This window comes from Rhodamnia argentea, chromosome 3 (genome assembly GCF_020921035.1).
Source record: "Rhodamnia argentea isolate NSW1041297 chromosome 3, ASM2092103v1, whole genome shotgun sequence".
Taxonomy (NCBI): domain Eukaryota; kingdom Viridiplantae; phylum Streptophyta; class Magnoliopsida; order Myrtales; family Myrtaceae; genus Rhodamnia; species Rhodamnia argentea.
The window spans coordinates 3127356-3149115 of NC_063152.1; positions in this window are offsets into that span (position 1 = coordinate 3127356).

Here is a 21760-nt window from a genome sequence, read left to right on the forward strand (position 1 = left end):
GTACATGTGCCTCGATCCTCGGTGCCTTGGTCAGAGACCATCGAGGTCGGACTCGGGACTCAAGTGCTCATACCATGTCCTCCGGCTGCCCATGCACAAGTTACTAACGCCATAATAGCGTATGTTTGTTTAGGAAAATCAAATTTTCCATACCAAACAATGGAATGTATTTTTCAGTTTATTTTCAGATTTAACCAAATATTGAAAAATATTGCCATTTTTCTAGAATGTGACATTTTTGGAAAGTAATATTTTCCAAAAATGTTACATTTTCCGCTGAACAACAGAGTTGTAATGTACATGACGAGGGTTTGTGCGTGCTAGAGAGCTAATAGGTTATGCGTCGGCACGGACCTTTTGAGCTTATGACCTTGTTCATAACTTACATCAAGGCTACACATTAGAAGCTCTTTGTGTTTAGAGAGGCCCAACGTGATCGGAGGGAAAAGAAAACATATCATTCTTAGAGAGGCAATATGTTGGTCCTAAAGTGCCGTGGAGAACCACAAAAGTCCACAAACTCCCTAATTGACACCGACGAGTAAAATTTCCTTGTGCTTTAGGACCCCATAGTAACAACAAAGAATGTGCTAAACTATTAGCAGGAGCTATGGGCCCCGATATTACTACCAGGATCTAGAACCCACATGCTAATGCTCACAATTTTCTTTTTTGGGCGAAACAAAGGATATCTCAATCGGGGGCTCAACGGGAAGAGGATTGTATCATGAGAGAAGGAAAAATGAATCACACTTTTACTACTAAACTATACCTGCTACAATTGGACATACCAATGATGAACTTGTTCATGCGTGGTTTACGCATCGAAAGCTGGTTCTCTTCTTCTTGCTTTGGATTTTTCCTCTTCCTTTTGCGCGCTAATATATGAATTTTCCGCGGCTTCGTCCCTGATTTTCCAGAAAAAAAAAATAAACAAAAAGGGTTTGTGATCAATACGTTGGTTAACTCAATATCAAAAGGTTCATATAACAGCCATGGCTTTCTTGTCTTTCCTTACCTTTTTAGCTCGCATATTGACATCGAAGGAGGAGGCAAAGTCCTCACCCATCCTTTTCGAGAACTACTAGTCTTTACTGATTGTTTGTGAAAGCTTTAATGGTAGATCCTTAGCATGAATTCTAGCCAAACACTCCTTGGGAAGGTCTTGGTCCTCTTTTCATAATCTAAGATAAGGTCTTTGTTCCGTTTGTAAACGGAGAATCTACCTAATTCGTTGTTGGGTCCATGTAATACAAAGATCTGCCAACAACTAAACATAGTAAAGAACGAGCTCGCGAACGTTCCAACAAGGGTACTTCCATATTCTTTACAATCGGATCAACCTTGAACATATACACTGCCTTTTTTAATGAATATTCCCAGGCATTAATGACATTTCTTGATAGCAAAATCGCCCTAGGATGACTATATTTCGATCCAAGCCCCAAGGCCATGAAATGCTCTAGTTATATGCCAGTTTGAAATAGGTGTCTTGAGATTTAAGTACACTACAAGTGCCAAAACTTGTGTACGGTACTCGCTTTAGTGCCAAAACTTTCAAAATGATAACTTAAGTGCCAATTTTTTTTTTTAAAAAAATGCTAACTTCAGTGCCAACTCCAATTTGAGCCGACGTAACTCGTTGAAATCCGATATGACTTATTTTCTATTAATATTTGAGCTAACGTGGCTCACCGGAGTTGGCATTGAAGTTAGCATTTAAAAAAAAAAAAATTGGGACTTAAGTTATCATTTTGAAAGTTTTTGCACTGAAGTAATTGTTTTTCAGAAAATTTTATACTTAAGCGATCGTTTTGAAAACTTTTGCACTAAAGTGAGCGCCGTACACAAATTTTGGCACTTGTAGTGTACTTAAACCGACGTCTTGGTAAAGAAATCAGATCCTGTTACCCCGTATTGTAAAAACTTGAGCAATAATTATTGTCCAAAAACTTCCCAAATGTAGCATCAGAACATTCGAAGAGATACGTGGTGTTTAGTGCGGATCCATTGATCATGTATTCAAATTGTTTAGAGCATCTTTCGTCTCAAAATCGAAACGGGATGGTTTGCATATTGCTGAACAAAAGGTTCGACACATGCCAGCCTTTAGGACAATTTGTTAGATAGACAAAATTATAAAGTCAAATTGGATTGTCAACCCACTAAAAAAAAAATCGGGGTCGAAGTCAACCTTCGCTTGGACGGCCATTTTCTCTTGTTTATGTTTTTCCTATTATTATTTCTTCTCTTTTCAATTTTTCTCCTTTAAAGCATGTCGTAAAGAGTAATTAAGATGATAATATATGTCCACCAAAAAATTGTCAGCTTCTGAAAAATAGTGAAAAAAGTTGACAGGTACGTAGGAAAAGGATTTTCGCGGTTTTACACTTAATGAAAGTCAAACTTGGAACAAATTACAAGAAATAAAGAGCGGAAAACGAACGTCACGCTAAACAAACCCTAGTTATTATCCCTTACAATTAACCAAACATGACTCTTACAACTAACAAGTAGCCGACCACCTATCTTTTAAAGAACAAGTTGGGGAGAGTAGAAAGCATCGGACATTGTATAAACTTCTCAAGACAATTATAAGAAAGCAACGCATAAGAAATCAACTTTATTGACTCCAAATGCCCAACCACTAATACACGGAAGAAAAAAGAGCTCGAGTAACGCCCATGAACAAAACCTAGAGGAAAAACACACGTAAACCACACCAGAGACCGGTGCGCTCCAATATCATTAGGTCTTCAGTTTTGAATCTTAACGCCCTTCAACTCGGCAGCCGGCATCCCGGCCCTCCTTATCTTTAGGACAGCCGTCGTCTCGTCGATCTTCTCGGCGATCACCACCAACAAATCTCCGTGTTCTTTATTGTAGCCCGCGTATTTCAACCCTGTTTCAATCCCAAGAACATAAACAGGACAGGATGATAAGAAGAGCAGGGTTTTCTTCAAATAGCAAACTAAATCTAGCCATTATAGATGTGTATGAAACGTGTTCTAGGAATTTGTTACCAGTTGCTTCGTCGGTCGCGATCGTACGTGCCGTGGCCCTTTGTCTCTCGTCCCTAGACTTGATATCAATCAGTACCTTTTTCTGGAGATGATGGACAAACCGGCAAAAGATATTAGCGCCCGAAAGAAAAAGGGGAAGTGGAAGAAGAAGAAGAAGAAAAGGAAGGGGAGACAACTGCCGATGTACAAACATAAAGCAAATCAAAACGAGGAAAAGAAACAAACACAAGGAAATCAAAGATGAGTGATGGGTGTAAGAGCAGACCTCCATATTGCCTCTGAGACCGATATGCTCTCTCTCTCTCTCTCTCTCTCTCTCTCTAGATACGAAGTGCTTGGTTTGGTGAATTCTGAAGAGACTAAGCTCGATGGAGGCGGTATTTATAAACAAATCCTCACCAACTTGAGGCAATTTACCAGGAAAGATAGGCTTCGTTTGTTGGAAGCTTTGATCCAGCTGTCGGGAAATTGAGTCTCTAGCTAAACCGTGTTATATCTTCAAAATGTTATTATCTTTTCTTCGGAACCCCAATCCAGCTGTCGCAAAAATATGATACGTCTTCACGAAATTTTCTAGAAACCGGAGAGATTAGGCTTCGTATAGTAACGTTTCTGTTCTCGGAACAACTTTTACAATAGAAACATTTTTTTCTATTTCTATTCCCAGCAACGATTTTTGGGAACAAAAACGTGTTTGGTAACTGCAAAAAAAATATGTTCCCGGAATAAAAAAAGAACAGAAACACGTTTGGTAACTGCATAAAATTTATGTTCTGGAACAAAAAAGAAGAAGAAAAGAAATGCATTGGGTAACTGCAAAAAAATTGTCCCTAATTTTTTTCATTTAATTAATGGGACTATATATATTAAAATTAAAATGTCTTTATCTTTTTAACTTACTAAATCAAATTAAATCGCATTTGTTCAATTTACTAAATCAAATTGGACCAATATATGTATAAGTAATTTATGCACGATTTATCAAATGATGATATGGACGAGATCAACTAAAAAAAAAAAAAAAACTAAAAGAGAAGACTAATTGGAATTAGACAACGAGAACATCAAATATGTTTTCTATAGATAGGCAAAATTACAATTATGAGTTACACGTAAATGTTCCCAAGTAGTTAAAAATATGATTATCTTTAAACGGGAACCCTAGAAAAATATTAATTACACTTTGAGTGAAATCGGGGACTAAAATGAAAAAATTTGTGCATTTAGGTCCTTTTAGTCCAATTGTGCAATTTTTCCAAACATGAGGACTGAAATGAGATGCAAGGTATAAAAATCTCATGTCATAACTCTAAAAGTAAAAATTTTGGCTAAAATGATTTAAAATGAATTTTTTTAGTCAATTTAGGATTATGTTCAATGAAGACGCATGTGGTCCCAAACTGATTTTTTTTAAATTTAAGTGACCAAAATGAAAATGGAATTAAAATAAGAATATGGACTATATTTGTACATTTTTTTGACCACAAATACTATTTTTCCTTATTTTTGGCTATTTTTATAATTAAAATAAATCTGCAAAATGTCAAATATTACCAAAAAAAAAATTTCAAAATTGGTTGCTACGGCTAGGCGAAAGCTTCCAAGGTTAATTTTGTAATTTTATGAATTTTTTCATATTTTTAATTTATTTTTTAAAATAAAATGATCAAAAATAAAGTGTTAACATCATGCATGAACAAAAGAGAAAAAAGTGTGTTCAAAAATAAAATTGTTCCCAATTGTTTCTAAAAAATGTTCCAAATGTGTTTCTAAAAAGTGTTCCACGAACACATAAACAAGTTTTTATTGTTTCTTGTTTCTGTTACAAAAGTGTTTCTGTTTCTCAAAAGTGTTCTCGGAACACTTTGGGAACACGTTTTACCATACACATTTCTGTTCTCAAAATGTTCCGAAAATACTTTGGGAACAAAAACACTTTTTATGGAATGTTACCATACAAACCCAAAGTAGGATCCGAAATTCTTCTCTGCAATTACATTCGGTCAACATGTACAATCCAGTCTATCAAAAAAAAAAAAAAAACAAGTACAATCCAATGCCGTGTCGCATTCGAATTGTCACGTTATGTCGTATTCCATGTCGCGTTTTTCATTTTGAAGTCACCATATCATGTTACCTTTTGAACTGCCAATGCCATGTAATTTTCAGTTTGTCATAATTCTTCATTTTGAATTTACCATGTAGTATTGCATTCTAACTATCATGGCATTTTGCAAATATGACTTTATCTTGTAATGAATAGAGAGCGCACGATTCCAGGATAAGTCAGTATTGCATTGGAAACTTGAAATTATTCAATCGGGATCGGCTGTAGGTTTTTGGATTTGATAATTGAGCTGAGATCCTTCATAACAGACCTGGAACCGAGCATCCCATGGGAATTGGCGCCTTTCGGGGAGCAGCTACTACAATCTTGTGGGCCGACTTTAGGGTAGACTCGAGAATTGGGAAGTGAGTTTTTTTTTTTTTTTCATCCTTAAGAAAAATTAAATTCATTTTTGGCATAAGTAGAACATTGGCTTTCCTTGGCAAAATGGTCGAAGGGCTTCAAAGATTTTTAAGCCATCTAGGATCCAATTTCCTTTTGTGCAACTTTCAAATTTTCTTGTGAAAATAAGATTCAAACCGGTTAAAAGTTGGTTCCACACCAAAACCGGCTTAGGTAGACCAGTGTTTCCCAGGAACCGAACTGACCTCTATCAATTCCCAGCAATTTTACTCATCAATTTGGGACCGTTGCTCACCCCTAGCCATGAACATGTTCATGATTGACACAGCTATCATTTGAATTAAGACTTCATTGTGCATGTCATTTTTCTATAATGATAGTTATTATTGTTCTTGGTCTTGGTCGTGGTCATACGAAAATTGAAACCGCGCCATATACACGGAGTCGATGCACGGGAATGACATTACCATGACTTTTCCGATCACTTGCCACCTTCATTTCTCAGCAACTTTCACTTGAAATATTTGGCATGCTCACGGTTCTCGTCGTCCACACGACACGCCTTGTTTGGGGTGGAAAGTCATACATAAAACATATCTTAGCAATTTCACAAATCTGTTACGAATAATTTATCAGCAGATTATATTGCCAAAGTCAACCGTAGTTGGTGGCGAATCTCTTGGAAAGAACCTCGATGAGTTAGAAGGTTACGCGTCAGCGAGAAGGACCCTTCATATCTTGTCGCTTCTATTGCATGTACTCGTTAAAAGAAATGTTTTTGAAGGCTAAGTCAGATCAAGTGTCGACCTCTGTTAAAATAGATTATATGTTTCGTTAACAGCTTTTAAAGACTACATTAGCTCAACTAATTACGCACTTATGCATTCATTTGCAGAAAATTTCGTGGGGACAACATGGGAACGAGTCTCGCATGACTAGTCATTGATCATGCATCATTTGTTATTCCTTATTGATTCGACATTTAATGACTTTTCATTTATTCAACGTTTGCTTAAAGGATGACCTGATCTTGCTTCACATAGGAGATACAAGATTTACCTAACATGAACTACTAGCTCAATCAACTAGTATTTAATAGTAAACCAGCTGAGCTGTGTCGAGTCAGATCATGTATCTAACTTTCCTTTTCACAAAATAAAAAAGGAGAAAATTTATCAATTTTATCATAAACGTACTATACAGATATCTATTCAGTCTTATACTTTTTAATATTGCCAATGTAGTACTAAACCTTCGCGCTAAATACTAATATTGTCCTTCTCACCAATTGCTACCGAAAATGGATGACATGACGTCCAATCATAGCCGACCAGCCTACGTAGCACGCCGACGTGGACAACTTGTGGATTGCCTCATCAGCAATATCCGATGATAAGTATATATAGGAATTTCGCACAAAAAGTTGAAATTGCATTGGCACGGTTTAAGAATAAATTGAAAATCATACAATAGGTTTATGACTAAATGCATAATTTTTCCTCTGAAAAAAGATATGTCATATAATAAATCATCCAGTCTAAGCTATTGAACCGGTTAAACCACTTAAATCGTGTGATACTGAATAATACAGCTTCATGTCCGATACAGCATTTGAGATATTATTGCAACTAGCCATTGCTTCATCAAGTGCTTTAGGGTAATTCGAGAAGTCTAGCTACGAAACTTTAACAAGTCCATCGTATGTCCACACATAAAGTTAGGTAAGTGGAGAGGCAAATTAAGATTATGCCAACAAAGTAAAGGAAAGAATGCAACATCAAAAATAAGGAGTGAAAAGTAAAACTCCTACTCATTAAACACAACCCTAGTAATCTTCCTTTAACATTTAACCTATCTTCGGAAAAAAAACCAAGCTGGAGACAGAAGAAAGCCACGGATGTTGTTCAGGCTATCTTTCATTAATGTTATATTGGGTCAAAGTCAAGGCTCTGACTCTATTTCGCCTGTAAATCTCGGCACAAGACACTGACACGAAGCTCCGCAACAAACATCAATGGCGATTCGGTAACGCCCCTGAACAGAAGCAAGAAGAAAACCGGTCAAAAGTCAGTTATACCCTGAAACTAGCTTAGGTAGAACAATTCTTCCTAGAAACAAAACCGGCCTTGGTCAGTTCCCAGAAAATTTACTCATGAACCTACCGAGAAAATGACCAAAAAATTAATAAATCTATTACACTTATGTCAATTCACTCATAAACATTTCAATTATGTCAATTCAATCATAAAAATTTCGAAGATTTTCTAATTCAGTCTTGAGCCTTTCGATTGTGTGAATTTAGTTCGAAAACTTTTAACGATTTATCAATGTAGTCCTTCCGGCCAATTTTGGCCCATAATCGCTGATGTCACGGTCTAGTCAAAACTAGCTGTCCTATGTGCCTCCGGTGCTAATATGGACAAATTGATAAATTGGCCTGGATGCTAAATTGGCTAATCATCAAAGATTTATGACTAAATTATCAAATCATTAAAACTTTTAGGACTAAATTAGCACAATTGAAAGGTTTAGGATTTGATTGGCAAAATCATCCAAAGGTTTAGGACTAAATTAGCACAATTGAAAAGCTTAGGATTTGATTGGCAAATCATCAAAAGGTTTAGAACTAAATTGATCAAATTGAAACATTTAGGACCGAATTGGCACAAGAGTGCAATAAGTTTAGGAATTTTTTTGTAATTTTCCCTGAACCAACCTAGTTCATTTAGGAACGGCTTTGAACCGGCCAGTTCAAGTAGGTTCTCAATGCCAATGCTCACCCCTAGCCATGAACGTGATCACGTTCGACACAAAAAATCGATTTGGTATCATTTGGATTGAGATTTTGTTTTGCGTGTCATTTCTATGTCATTATTGTTATTATTGTCCTATTGGTCTTGGTAAGACAACCCTAAACCTTGGTCATACGAAAATCGAAGCCGCGCTATATACACACGGTCGGTGCACTGGAATGACATTACCATGACTTTCCCAATCACTTGCCTTCGTGTCTCGAGAAGTTTCACTTGAAATACGTGACATGCACACGTTTCTCATACTCCATACGACATGCCTTGTTTGGACTAGAAAGTCATACATAGCACATTGAGATTGACTAGTGTAGGACTTTCGACTCCGCACCTAAGCAATTTATAGGTTTTGCAACAAGAAGGACCCTTTGAGCTCATGATCTTCTTCATCAGCCACATAAACACTGTGTACCGGACGTTCTTCGTGTCTAGAGAGGTCCAACTGCTAGGAACGCGAAATGTTAAAGAGAAGAAATGGAGAAGAAGAAGAAGCATGAATTTTTACGTGAAAAACCGTTTTGAAATCCAAAAAAGGGAAAAATGACGGGGTCAGCATCAATCTTGGGTTCGAGTTATAATTACAAGAGAGATTGCCTCAATATATAGAGAAGTCTAAGGTATACAAAGCTATATAACCTTAGTAGCAGTACTTTCCTTTTCTCTGCTTTAGCGATACTTTTCTCTATCAAAGTCCTCAATTCCAGCAGTCTCCCAATTGGAGGCGGATCTTCAAAAAGTGGCAATAGTCTCACAACCTCCTTATCTCTAAAAGTAGTGGCCAACCAAGACAATGCACAGCTTCAGTTTCTCAATTATGACAACCTTGATTAACACATTTCGTGGATTCTTTGCATCAGGGGATCTTCTTCGTCCCATCATCTATTAGCCGACATGTATCATGATACGTCGATTCAATGTGTTTTGCCCTTAAGTGAAATACCAAATTCTTTGCAAGACAAACGAGACTGTGGCTATCACCGACAAAAACTAGGTTGTCGATGATCGCTGATGGAGTCGATCCGGTGACGGTCACCAACAAAACAACAAAGCTAGTCCGGGAGGCCAAGTTGTTCAGCGTTTAGGACCAAATTATCATAATGTTTTCGAAGTTTTTGTATAGATTCGACCACATTGCCTCTTGTATTTCTTTCTGCAGTCCAACGTGGATATTTCTTTCAACCGTATCCTATTCTTGTGCCCAAGAGATATCAACATCTTTTATTTCTACAACCATGAAACAGTCTTGAATAAAAGATAACACCGATTTTGATAAGATCAAAATCCAATCAAGATTTCCCTTGAGCATTTAATTATCTTTATAATGCTGATCATGTTTCAAATACCATTCAAACTAGAGACATAATATAACAGAATACTTGTCAAGGACTCAATACCAGTTTGTTGATGCATTAACCACCCTCTCAGCAATGTTACAAGTCACAAGTAGGTTAGAGGTTGAGCATTTAATTTCAACTCTTGATGGGAGAGAAATCTAATCCTTTCACTTTTTACTGCTTGAAACCTCCGCAAAAAGGAGTTACACACTCCATGACCACCTCAAGATTCGAGGATGAATTATGCCGAATCCAGATTAACAATTTGCTATGAAAGTTCATGGGAAAGGACATCATCGCATGTAAAGAAGTTCTAAAAAATTATTTCCTTGAAGTAGAAGCTAGGGCTGACGCATATCTTAAAGAGTAATTGAGATGCTCATACATTCACCAAAGGATCATCAGCTATTAATTATCTAGATAGTTACAGAGTAATAAAGAAACTTTGCACATAGTTATTCTACCCGTAAATTTCGGTACAAGACAGTGACAGAAAGCAACACACAACATATCACTGAAAATGGTTTCAGTTTTGCTGCACAACGCTGATCAGCGTGGCATCCCGTAGCCCGGCATTCCTTCGTATTCCATCGACGACGGTCGTCGCATCGATCGAGGCGGCAATCACCTCCAACACGCCACCGCCATCTCCAACAAACTGCACTGATCTTAACCCTGGTTCGATGTCAAATAAATATACAAGCGTGTGAATTCTATGTCCATGATAAGAGCAGATGATGTAGGAGACTAGGGTTTTCTTTGAAATATAGATACTGGAAGAAGAGATGGAGGATATTGAAGGTTAATGCGTGAAATCATTTCGAAAAAATTGTGTATACAAAGATTCGGAAGATAATGGTAGGAACTGTTACCATTTGCTGCGGTCACTGCGATCGTACGAGCCGCGGTCCTGCGTCTCTGGTCGTTCGTCTTGAGATCGATCTGTACCCTCACCTGGATGTGGCAGACGAACCGGCAAGAGATATTAGCACGCGACAGAGAAGGCAAGTATAAGAAAAAGACAGACGAGGAGACGTCTATCGATGTAGGAAATTAAACCAGACCAAACAAGGAAATCAACCAAACACAAGAAAATTCAGATGAGTGATAGTAGGTACAGACCGCCGCCATTTTTGCCTCTGAGACCAATCTGTGCTCTCTAGTCGAGCTAAGCCCCTCTCTCTCTCTCTCTCTCTCTAGACACGAAGAGCTTAGTTTGATGGATGATGAAGAAGGTTAACCACGACCGGGGCTTTTATAGATGCTTTGAACATGACCAAGTCGTACCCAACCTTAGGCAAATCACCCATGCATGATAGGCTCCTTGTTGGAAACTTCGACCCAGTTGCCGGGAAACTGAGTCCCAAGCTAAACCGTGTTGTATTTTTAAGATGTGCTCATCTCTTCTTCGAAACCCCAATTGGGAAATTATGACCCATCTTCATGGAACTTTCTATATTTTACTAGAGAGATCAAATGGATCTGAGATCCTTCCCTACAAGTGCCCTCAATCAACAAGTAAAATCCCGTGCCATATCGTATGTTCATTGTCCTTCTTTTGTGTTTTGGTCGAAATTGCATATTCATCGTCATTTGTCACTGTCATTTCATTTCTTGTATCACTCTTCTAATCCACCATATTATGTTATAATTGAGTTACCAATGCCATATAATCTTCAGTGTCTCGTACTTTTTATTTTGAATATGTCATGTCATATTGCATTCGAATTTTCATGTCAAGTTTTTTTTTTTCGAATTTATCATGTCATGCCGCATCCAAATTTTCTTATCATACCGTATATATGCTTTGTTCAAATTGATCGGTTTCAGGGTAAGACGGTTCCAAATTGAAAACTTAAAACCTAATCAATCGGGGTCTCGGATGCAATTTTTCGAATCAAGATCCGAATTGGGATACTTTCCAACCGGCCTGAAACCGAACTTCCCATGGGAATAGGTGCCTTTCTATGAGCAATTACTACAATCTTGTGGGCTTTTTTCGATATAGACTGGGGATTTGGGTAGCAAGTTTTTTTCATTGTTAAGAAATATCAAAAAAAAAAATTGGCATAAGCAGAACATTAGCTTGCAAAATTGTTTGAGCACTTCAAGGCATTTCTAGCGATCCAGGATCGAATTTCGTTCGTTGCAACTTTTATAAAGTAAGATCAAAACAAATTGAAATTCGGATATACCCTAAAACCCTGCTTAGATAGATCGGTTCTTCCTAGGAACGGAACCAACCATGGTCACTTCTCGAGAATTTTACCCAGGAACCTACCCTACTTATCAAGAACCAGCCAATTCAAGCGTGTTCTCAAGGCTGGTTTGTGACCGGTGCTCGGCCCTAGTCATGAACATGACCATGTTTGAGTTTGACCCAGCATTTCAATTTGCTTTGCATTTGAATTGAGATTTCATTTTGCATATCATTTCTATAATCTAAATATCATCATTATTATGGGTCTTGGTAAGTCAACCCAAAATCTAGGTGATAGGAAAATCGAAACCGCGTCCAACACACGCGGTTGGGACATTGCAGCGATATAACCATGGCTGTTCCGATCACTTGCCACTTCATTTCATATCTCAACACTTGACATGCACACACGGTTCTCATAGTCCACACGACACGCCTTGTTTGGCGCCGACATTCATACATACATAATACATCGAGATGACTAGTTTAGGACTTTCGCCTTGGCATTTAAGAAATTTCACAAATCTATTTGAGTATTTATTAGCAAATTATATTGCCAAAAGTCAATCTTAGTTGGTGATGAATTTCTTGGAAAGAACATCAAAGCGTAGGCTCCGTTTGTTTCGCGAAAAATATTTTCTAGGAAAACATTTTTATTATTTTCCAGCATTTAGTTCACTTAGAAAAATGTATCAACGAAAAATGTTTTCCTAGTCAATAAGAAACCTATGCTTGAATTCAAGAAAATAATTTCCTCTATAAGAATCAAAAATCATTTTTCAAAATATGACTATGTATTAACGCTTGACCCGAAACTCTATACTTGACATGCACACGGTCTTGATCAATTCCCAGCAATTTTACTCAGCAATTTGGGACCGTTGCTCACTCCTAGCCATGAACATGTTCATGATTGACACAGCTATCATTTGAATCAAGACTTCATTGTGCATGTCATTTTTCTATAATGATAGTTATTGTTCTTGGTCTTGGTCGAGGTCATACGAAAATTGAAACCGCGCCATATACACGGAGTCGGTGCACGGGAATGACATTCCCACGACTTATCCGATCACTTGCCACCTTCATTTCTCAGCAACTTTCACTTGAAGTATTTGACATGCCCACGGTTCTCGTCGTCCACACGACACGCCTTGTTTGGGGTGGAAAGTCATAAATAAAACATATCTCAGCAATTTCACAAATCTGTTCCGAGTAATTTATCAGCAGATTATACTGCCAAAGTCAACCATAGTTGGCGGTGAATCTCTTGGAAAGAACCTCTATGAGTTAGTAGGTTATGCGTCAGCGAGGACCCATCATATCTTGTCGCTTCTATTGCATGTACTCGTTAAAAGAAATGTTTTTGAAGGCTAAGTCAGGTCAAGTGTCGACCTCTGTTAAAATAGATTATATGTTTCGTTAACAGCTTTTAAAGACTACATTAGCTCAACTAATTACGCACTTATGCATTCATTTGCAGAAAATTTCGTGGGGACAACATGGGAACGAGTCTCGCATGACTAGTCATTGATCATGCAGCATTTGTTATTTCTTATTGATTCGACCTTTAACGACTTTTCATTTATTCAACGTTTGCTTAAAGGATGACCTGGCCTTACTTCACATAGGAGATACAAGATTTATCTAACGTTAACTACTAGCTCAATCAACTAGTATTTAATAGTAAACCAGCTGAGCTGTGTCAAGCCAGATCATGTATCTAACTTTCCTTTTCAAGAAAAAATAAAACAGATAAAATTTATCAATTTAGTCAAAAGCATACTATATAGATATCTATTCAATCTTATACTTTTCAATTTTTTCAATACAGTACTAAACCTTTGCGCGAAATACTAATATAGTCATTCTCGCCAATTGCTGTCAGAAATGGCCGACATGACGTCCAATCATCGCCGGCCAACCTATGTGGCGCGCTAACATGAACAACTTGTGTATTGTCGCGTCAGCAATATCCGGTGATAAGTATATATAGGAATTTCACGCAAATATTTAGAATTGCATTAGCATAGTTTAAGAATAAATTGGAAACCATACAATAGGTTTATGACTGAATGCATAATTTTTCCTCTGAAAAAGATATGTCATATGATAAATCATCCAGTCTGATCTTCTCAACCGGTTGATCTACTTAAATTGTGTGATACTGAATAATACAGCTTCGTGTCCGATACAGCGTTTGAGATACTGTTGCAACTAGCCATTGCTTCATCAAGTGCTTTGGGGTAATTTGAGAAGTCTAGCTACGAAACTTTAACAAGTCCATCGTATGTCCACACATAAAGTTAGGTAAGTGGAGAGGCAAATTGAGATTGTGCCAACAAAGCAAAGGAAAGAATGCAACATAAAAAATAAGGAGTGAAAAGTAGAACTCCTACTAATTAAACACAACCCTAGTAATCTTCCTTTAACATTTAACCTATCTTCTTAAAAAAAAAAAAACCAAGCTGGAGACGGAAGAAAGCCACGGATGTTGTTCAGGCTATCTTACATTAATGTTATATTGGGTCAAAGTCAAGGCTCTGACTCTATATCGCCTGTAAATCTCGGCACAAGACACTGACACGAAGCTCCGCAACAAACATCAATGGCGATTCGGTAACGCCCCTGAACAGAAGCAAGAAGAAAACCGGTCAAAAGTAATTTATACCCTGAAACTAGTTTAGGTAGAACAATTCTTCCTAGAAACAAAACCGACCTTGGTCAGTTCCCAGAAAATTTACTCATGAACCTACCGAGAAAATCACCAAAAAATTAATAAATCTATTACACTTATGTCAGTTCACTCATAAACATTTCAATTATGTCAATTCAGTTATGAAAATTTCGAAAATTGTCCAATTCAGTCTCAAGCCTTTCAATTGTGCGAATTTAGTTCGAAAACTTTTGACGAGTTATCAATTTAGTCATTCCGGCCAATTTTGGCTCATAATCGCTGATGTCACGGTCTAGTCAAAACTAGCCGTCCTATGTGCCTCCGGTGCTAATGTTGACAAATTGGTAAATTGGCCTGGATGACTAAATTGGCTAATCATCAAAGGTTTAGGACTAAATTATCAAATCATTAAAACTTTTAGGACTAAATTAGCACAATTGAAAGGCGTAGGATTTGATTGGAAAAATCATCAAAAGATTTAGGACTAAATTGATCAAATTGAAACATTTAGGACTGCATTGGCACAAGAGTGCAATAAGTTTAGGAATTTTTTTTGTAATTTTCCCTGAACCTATCTAGTTCATTGAGGCTGGTTCGGGTAGGTTCTCGACGCCGGCGCTCACCTCTAGTCATGAACGTGATCACGTTCGACACAAAAAATCGATTTTGATATCATTTGGATTGAGATTTTATTTTGCATGTCATTTCTATGTCGTTATTGTTATTATTATCCTATTGGTCTTGGTAAGACAACCCTAAATCTTGGTCATACGAAAATCGAAGCCGCGCTATATACATACGGTCGGTGCACTGGAATGACATTACCATGACTTTTCAAATCGCTTGCCACTTTCATTTCTCAACAAGTTTCACTTGAAATACGTGAAATGCACATGTTTCTCATACTCCATACGACACGCCTTGTTTGGTCTAGAAAGTCATGCATAGCACATTGAGATTGACTAGTGCGGGACTTTCGCCTCCGCACCTAAGCAATTAATAGGTTATGCGACAAGAAGGACCCTTTGAGCTCATGATCTTCTTCATCAGCTACATAAACATTGTGTACCGGACGCTCTTCGTGTCTAGAGAGGTCCAACTGTTAGGAACGCAAAATGTTAAAGAGAAGAAACGGAGAAGAAGGAGTGTGAATTTTTACATGAAAAACCATTTCGGAATCCAAAAAAGGGAAAAATGGGGGTCAACATCAATCTTGGGTTCGAGTTATAATTACAAGAGAAATTGCCTCAATATATAGAGAAGTCTAAGGTATACAAAGCTATATAACCTTAGTAGCAGTACTTTCCTTTTCTCCGCTTTAGCAATACTTTCCTCTATCAAAGTCCTCAATTCCAGCTGTCTCCCACTTGGAGGCTGATCTTCAAAAAGCGGCAATAGTCTCACAACCTCCTTATCTATAAATGTAAAGGCCAACCAAGGCAATGCATAGCTTCAGTTTCTTAATGATGACAACCTTGATTAACACAATTGTTGGATTCTTTGCATCAAGGGATCTTCTTCGTCCCATCATCTATCAGCTGACATATATCATGATACATCGACTCAATGTGTTTTGCCCTTAAGTAAAATACCAAATTCTTTGCACGACAAATGAGACTTTGGCTATCACTGACAAAAACAAGGTCGTCGATGATCGCCGATGGAGTCGATCTAGTGATGGTCGCCGACAAAACAAGAAAGCTAGTCCGGGAAGCCAAGTTGATCAGCGTTTAGGACCAAATTATCGTAACATTTTCGAAGTTTTTGTATTGATTCAACCACATTGTCCATTTAATTTTTGTGTGTTCTTTTCTACGAAAGTGGGCGGCAATGGACTATTGTGGGCGGTGGTGACCAGCGGCGGTGTTCCAAAATAGTTTTTACTTTATATATATAATATGAAGGCTCGTTTACAAATGATACTTGAAAAGCTGTAGACCACGGGCCAAAATAAGTTGATTTAAAATCCATATTTGAATAGGCTTTATAAGCATAAACACATATTTGACTCAATTTGAATCCATATGTGACCCAAATGAATAAAAATGAATTAAAAAGTGGATCAAAGACCCATATTGACACCTCTACCTATATCACACATTCAATGACACCGACGGAAGAGGCAAAGTTATCAACCATCCTACTCAAGAAATAATAGTGTTTGCTGATTCTTTGTGAAAGATTTGGTCGTAAATCCTTAAAATGATTCGCAGTCACAACTTACAGGGTCCATTTACTACACGAAAATGGGACTTTGTTAGAAAAATGTTTATCAAGGTAGACCGAGACTACCTTCCTAATGTAGTTTAGACAATCAACATTTTCTTGTGCTATAGACTAACAAAACACAAGCATTCGAACTTCAGAATTTCGCAGAGAACAGAATAAAAACGAATAGGTCCATCATGTGGCGTGACCGTGCATTTGCGCATATGGTCATATGCTACACCAGATGACAGGAGCATGTCACTCTGTAAATCGATTTCATGATCGGACTGACAGCACAATAGACGCGAGATACGGCGACCGCAAACTCAACCTCAAAATGAATCTCCTAAATACAATCTTAAGAATCCATTTCACATTCCAGCACTACCAAATGGTCAACTTTACAGAGAAAAGGTCATCGTCGCTTAAGAAAGGAGTCCAATAACAAACAATAATCATAAAGAAACAAAGAATTCCTTGGCACGATCCTCAACTCAATGCAGATCCAAACTCAGGTATCATCAACTTGGGAGTGAAACACAAAACTTGGGAATGTAGTTGTGATGTCTCTGCCAATATAAAAAACGTAACATTAGTACCCCATGTTAAAAACCTTATTCTTGCACAGATGATAGAGAAGATCGGCATCATATTTTCACAAGTCCAACCAATTTCCCTTCCCACTTGGGTCCCAGTGAGATTGCACAGGATCTATCAAGACTCAAGGATAGTGAGATCCGACCACGGAAGACCAATGTACATGTGTCTTCACAACTCATTTGCACATTAATGTTAATCCAGCTTGTATCGGCCATAAAATTTAATGAAAGAATGAAGAACAAGTTAGTCTTCACATGGAAAATTATACTTGAACAAGTGTCATTTGATGGTCCCTTCAGGAAGTCCATAATTCTAGGCAAAATCTCTAATTCTTTCGGATAGTTTGGTAAGAAATCTCTCATTGATGTACAATAAACAATTAATGTCTAATCGATATATGAGAAGTAAATATTATTATGCATATTTTGATTAAAAAAAATGTTTAAAAGTAAATATCTATTTAGGTATAGGGACCATCGACATTATTAAGAGGTTATGAAAAAATTTAACATTGAAGCGATACTTGTTATGACGATATATGTAACGTTTGATTCATATACAACAAACAATGACCCATTAAGAAAATATCCATCTTCACAAATAGAAAAAAAAAAGTTGGATAACACCCTTTCACGAGTAAATGAGTATAATAAAGGTACCCATCATGGGAAATAAGTTATACGAAATGTGTGATGTTTGATAACTCTTATGATGGAAGTTGTTGTGGATACCATTATAAAAAATAATTAAAAGCTTTTTTTTGTCCAAATTTTAAAGCTCTGAAAAATAAAAAATTAGTTACTGATTACTAGTTTAATATAATTTCAACTACACTTTCCGAATAAAAACACGAAATAGGACTATTTTCTCAAATAAGGACTCGAAGTGGCACATTGCTTCCAATAAAAACCTAAGTGACTAAATCAATCTCATCCATTTAGACCCAGTTATACGTTCAATTTCTTAATTCTAATCAATAATCACATCCAAACCGATCATGCAACTTAGTACTTCAACTCTACGTTACCGAGAATACGGGAATAAATGGGTAATTTGAAATATCCAGTTGCTCATAAACTAAGTCTAGGTCATAAGAGCTAGGGGTGTCAAAAAGGCCCGGGCGGACCCGACCCGACCCTCAAATTTAGAGTACTTTGGAGCCGGGCCTTGGTACTGTTTTGATAGGGGCCGGTGTCATTTCAAATACGGGCCGGTGTCATTAGCTTTCAGGTGATAGCCTGAAAAAACAAAGCCCACGACGCTAGGTTGCTCAATGCTCACTACACCGCTCGGTGCTCACATTTTCAAAACCCTAGTCTAATCGCGAGAGAGAGAGAGAGAGAGAGAGAGAGAGAGAGAGAGAGAGAGAGAGAGAGAGAGAACAAAATGGAGAAGGAGATCGGTCCGCGAGTGCGAGTGCGAGTGTGATGTCGACGACGAGGTATGCCGCACGCATGACGGGCTCGACGGGTTCCACTCCGACCTTCTCGTCTCCACTTGAAGTGAATTCTCTCCTTCTCCATCACACCATGTAAGCAAATCTTCCATCTTTTCTCCTGCTCTCCTCCTATCCGTCTTTCTGTTTCGTTTTTTTTTTTTTTTTTTTTTGGTCGTTTAAGCTCTTTCAATTCGATCTCTCTCACTCCTCCTCGTTTCTTTTTCCCCGTAACGCCTCGGGTAAACAAGTAACCTATGAATGACCATTTCTTTCGTGTGGATGTTTTTCCTTCGTGGGTTTGGTCCGGTTCGGTCGATTTCAGGTGGGATTTCATGGGGGGAGATCTGATGCGTCCGGCAATTGGAGGTCCTCATGATGGCCCTCGAGAATAAAGGTGCGATTCGCCTCGGCGCCCCCTATGTCTTCCCTTGTTCCTTTGTTCTTCTTTGTGTGCGTGAGTTGTTTCCGATTTCGCGGGTGTGATTTTGTTGTTCTTGGGATTGTGCCAAAACCCGTGATTGGGGTGATGCCGGTGATGGTGCATTTGGGATTTGATTGATCTCAGGGTGTCGTGGTTTTGGGATTCTTGAATTTCTTATGCGGTTCGGGTGGCGATAGCTTGGTGTGGTTTGCTTGCTGAATTTTCCGGCTCTTTTGTGCTGTAGTTGTGGCCCCTCTTTGCAACTTGGGTGACACGGCGTAAGGATATGGTCTTTTGGGCGCATTTTTCGTCCAAGCTAATCCTCATGGTTAAAATTTAAGTGGCCTTGTTTCATGCAGTGTTTCCAAAAACTCGAAATCAGCCAATTTGCTGCTTCGATCATACCCTTTTTTAGTGACTCCTCAAGAAGTTCAATCCGTTCGACTTCATCTTCGGAGGGTTCCAATCCTTGTATTCTTAATGGATGAGGTAATTTTTATGTTGCATAATCTTGCACAAGTGTTCCCTCCCGATAAAGTGAAGTGTTTGAGCCTTGACATGTTCGAGCTATTGAGCAAACTTTCGATGTCTATGCGTCATGGTCGATCTCTTTTTCCGTTCCGAGATCCGTCGTTTGCACCGAGTAAGGATAACTGGTTCTGTTGAAGTTGGTTGCATCATGCGTAATTGTTATTACCTAGGATAGATAGGGCGGTAGCCTTCTCTGATTGAGTACCCTTGCAGTCAAAGTACACTAATCGTTGGAGGAATTTACACAACTGACAACTCCTCCGGGCTATAAATTTTGCGTAAATTCAGATTCTCGGTCCTATTGCTTTTTAGAATGGGATGGGTGGTTATTCGAGCATTCTTCAAAGAGGCACTGATTTGCGTAGGAGTTTGAAGGCGTTGGGCATATGAAAGGAGGTAGTTCTCTCATTTTAGCAGGGCGAGAAGCGGCAAATCCCTTTGTTTAGAAGCTTTCGATGCTTTCTTGAATTTTTCTTGCTTGATTGGGTTGGCATTCTTTAAAGATTATGCAAACCGGTACAGATTTAGATTAGCATCACATGTACATCAACTCACTTATTTGAATTGGCTCATCAGTTTATCACGAGCTTCTTTCAAATTAAGTGTCATTAAGCTTCATTCTAAATAATTTGAAGGTTTCTTAGATTAGCATCACATTTTAACATGACAGCATTGTTTCATGTAGTAGTTTAACAGCATTGTTTCACTGGTTGTTTGTGACTTGAGAGCTTTTAGTAATTAATGTTGAATGTTTAATTTGTTAGATGTCCGAAACCGGTGCTTCAAGTACCATGGACAAAAAGAGGAGATCTACCGTGTGGGAACATTTCAAACAGATTCTTGATGAAGATAAAGCTGAATGTTTATATTGTGGGGCTAATATAGGTTGTGCTAGTGGTCAAGACACCAGTTCAATGCATCGTCATTTATCAAGGTGTAAGGAATACCCTTATGCAAATGTCGATAAAAGGCAAAGAAGTGCCTTGGGTCGATTTGGTGGGGTTGGTAGTTCATCCGGACCGTGGAAATTTAACCAAGATGTTAGTCGAATGGACCTAGCAACCATGTTTATCATTGGTGAGTGCCCTTTTAAGTTCGTAGAAAACGAAGGATTTCGGCTATTTGTGAATAGACTCCAGCCGAACTTTGTAATCCCTACGAGGAACACATTAAGGCATGACATTTACAAGTTTTACTCATGTATTTGGAGGTCTATGGTGTATCATGGCTAGTGATCTTCCTCATATTGTTTGTGATGAAGGTGAGGATACTTGTTCTGTCCTGTTTCAAAATTTTCAATTTGACCTTTCGAATGTTGTTTTGTGATTTGTCTAAGCACATCCTGTTTTGTGATTTGTCTCTTGAAGATTGAATCCCGTTAGCTGCTGTGGAGTCGGGAACACGGTTGAGGTATCGAGGTTCTCAAGTTCTCAACGGAAAGCTTCGTAAAGTGGGACTTCATTTAAGCTTTCGAATGCATGCCTGTGTTTGTGGGAGATGCTAGAAGAGAAGTGATATGCTATAATTTGCTGCAACCGATTCAGCCATCTTGTGACGGAGCCGATTTCACCGGCCGCCCTTCAAGCTTGTGCAAGAAATGTTGGTTTATTAGCTTTTCCGGACCACGTAGTTTTGCAATCATTTCTTTCTTCTTCTTCTTGTTAGTGAGCTCCTGGGTGTATTCCAATCCTAAGATACCTATGAAGTGCCGTCTCTTTCTTAAAGATTTCATCCAAATCTTAAAGAACTGGAAATGTTGCTGCAATAAATAGAGTTGTAGGGTAATGAGTAAAACTGGGTCGTGTTCATTATGAGTATGGTTTGATGTTTTAATTATAGAGCTTGATTTTTAGTTCTTTTTCAAACTGTGAAAAAAAAAAAAAAAAAAAAAAAAAAACCGACCCGACCCGACCCGACCCGAAGATCCGGGAAGCATGTAATTCGGGTATCGGGCCGGGTCGGGTCGGGCCAAGGCCGGCTCTGTTAATTTCGGGTCAACCCGGGCCGGGTCAAGACCCGACCCGGCCCATTGACACACCTAATAAGAG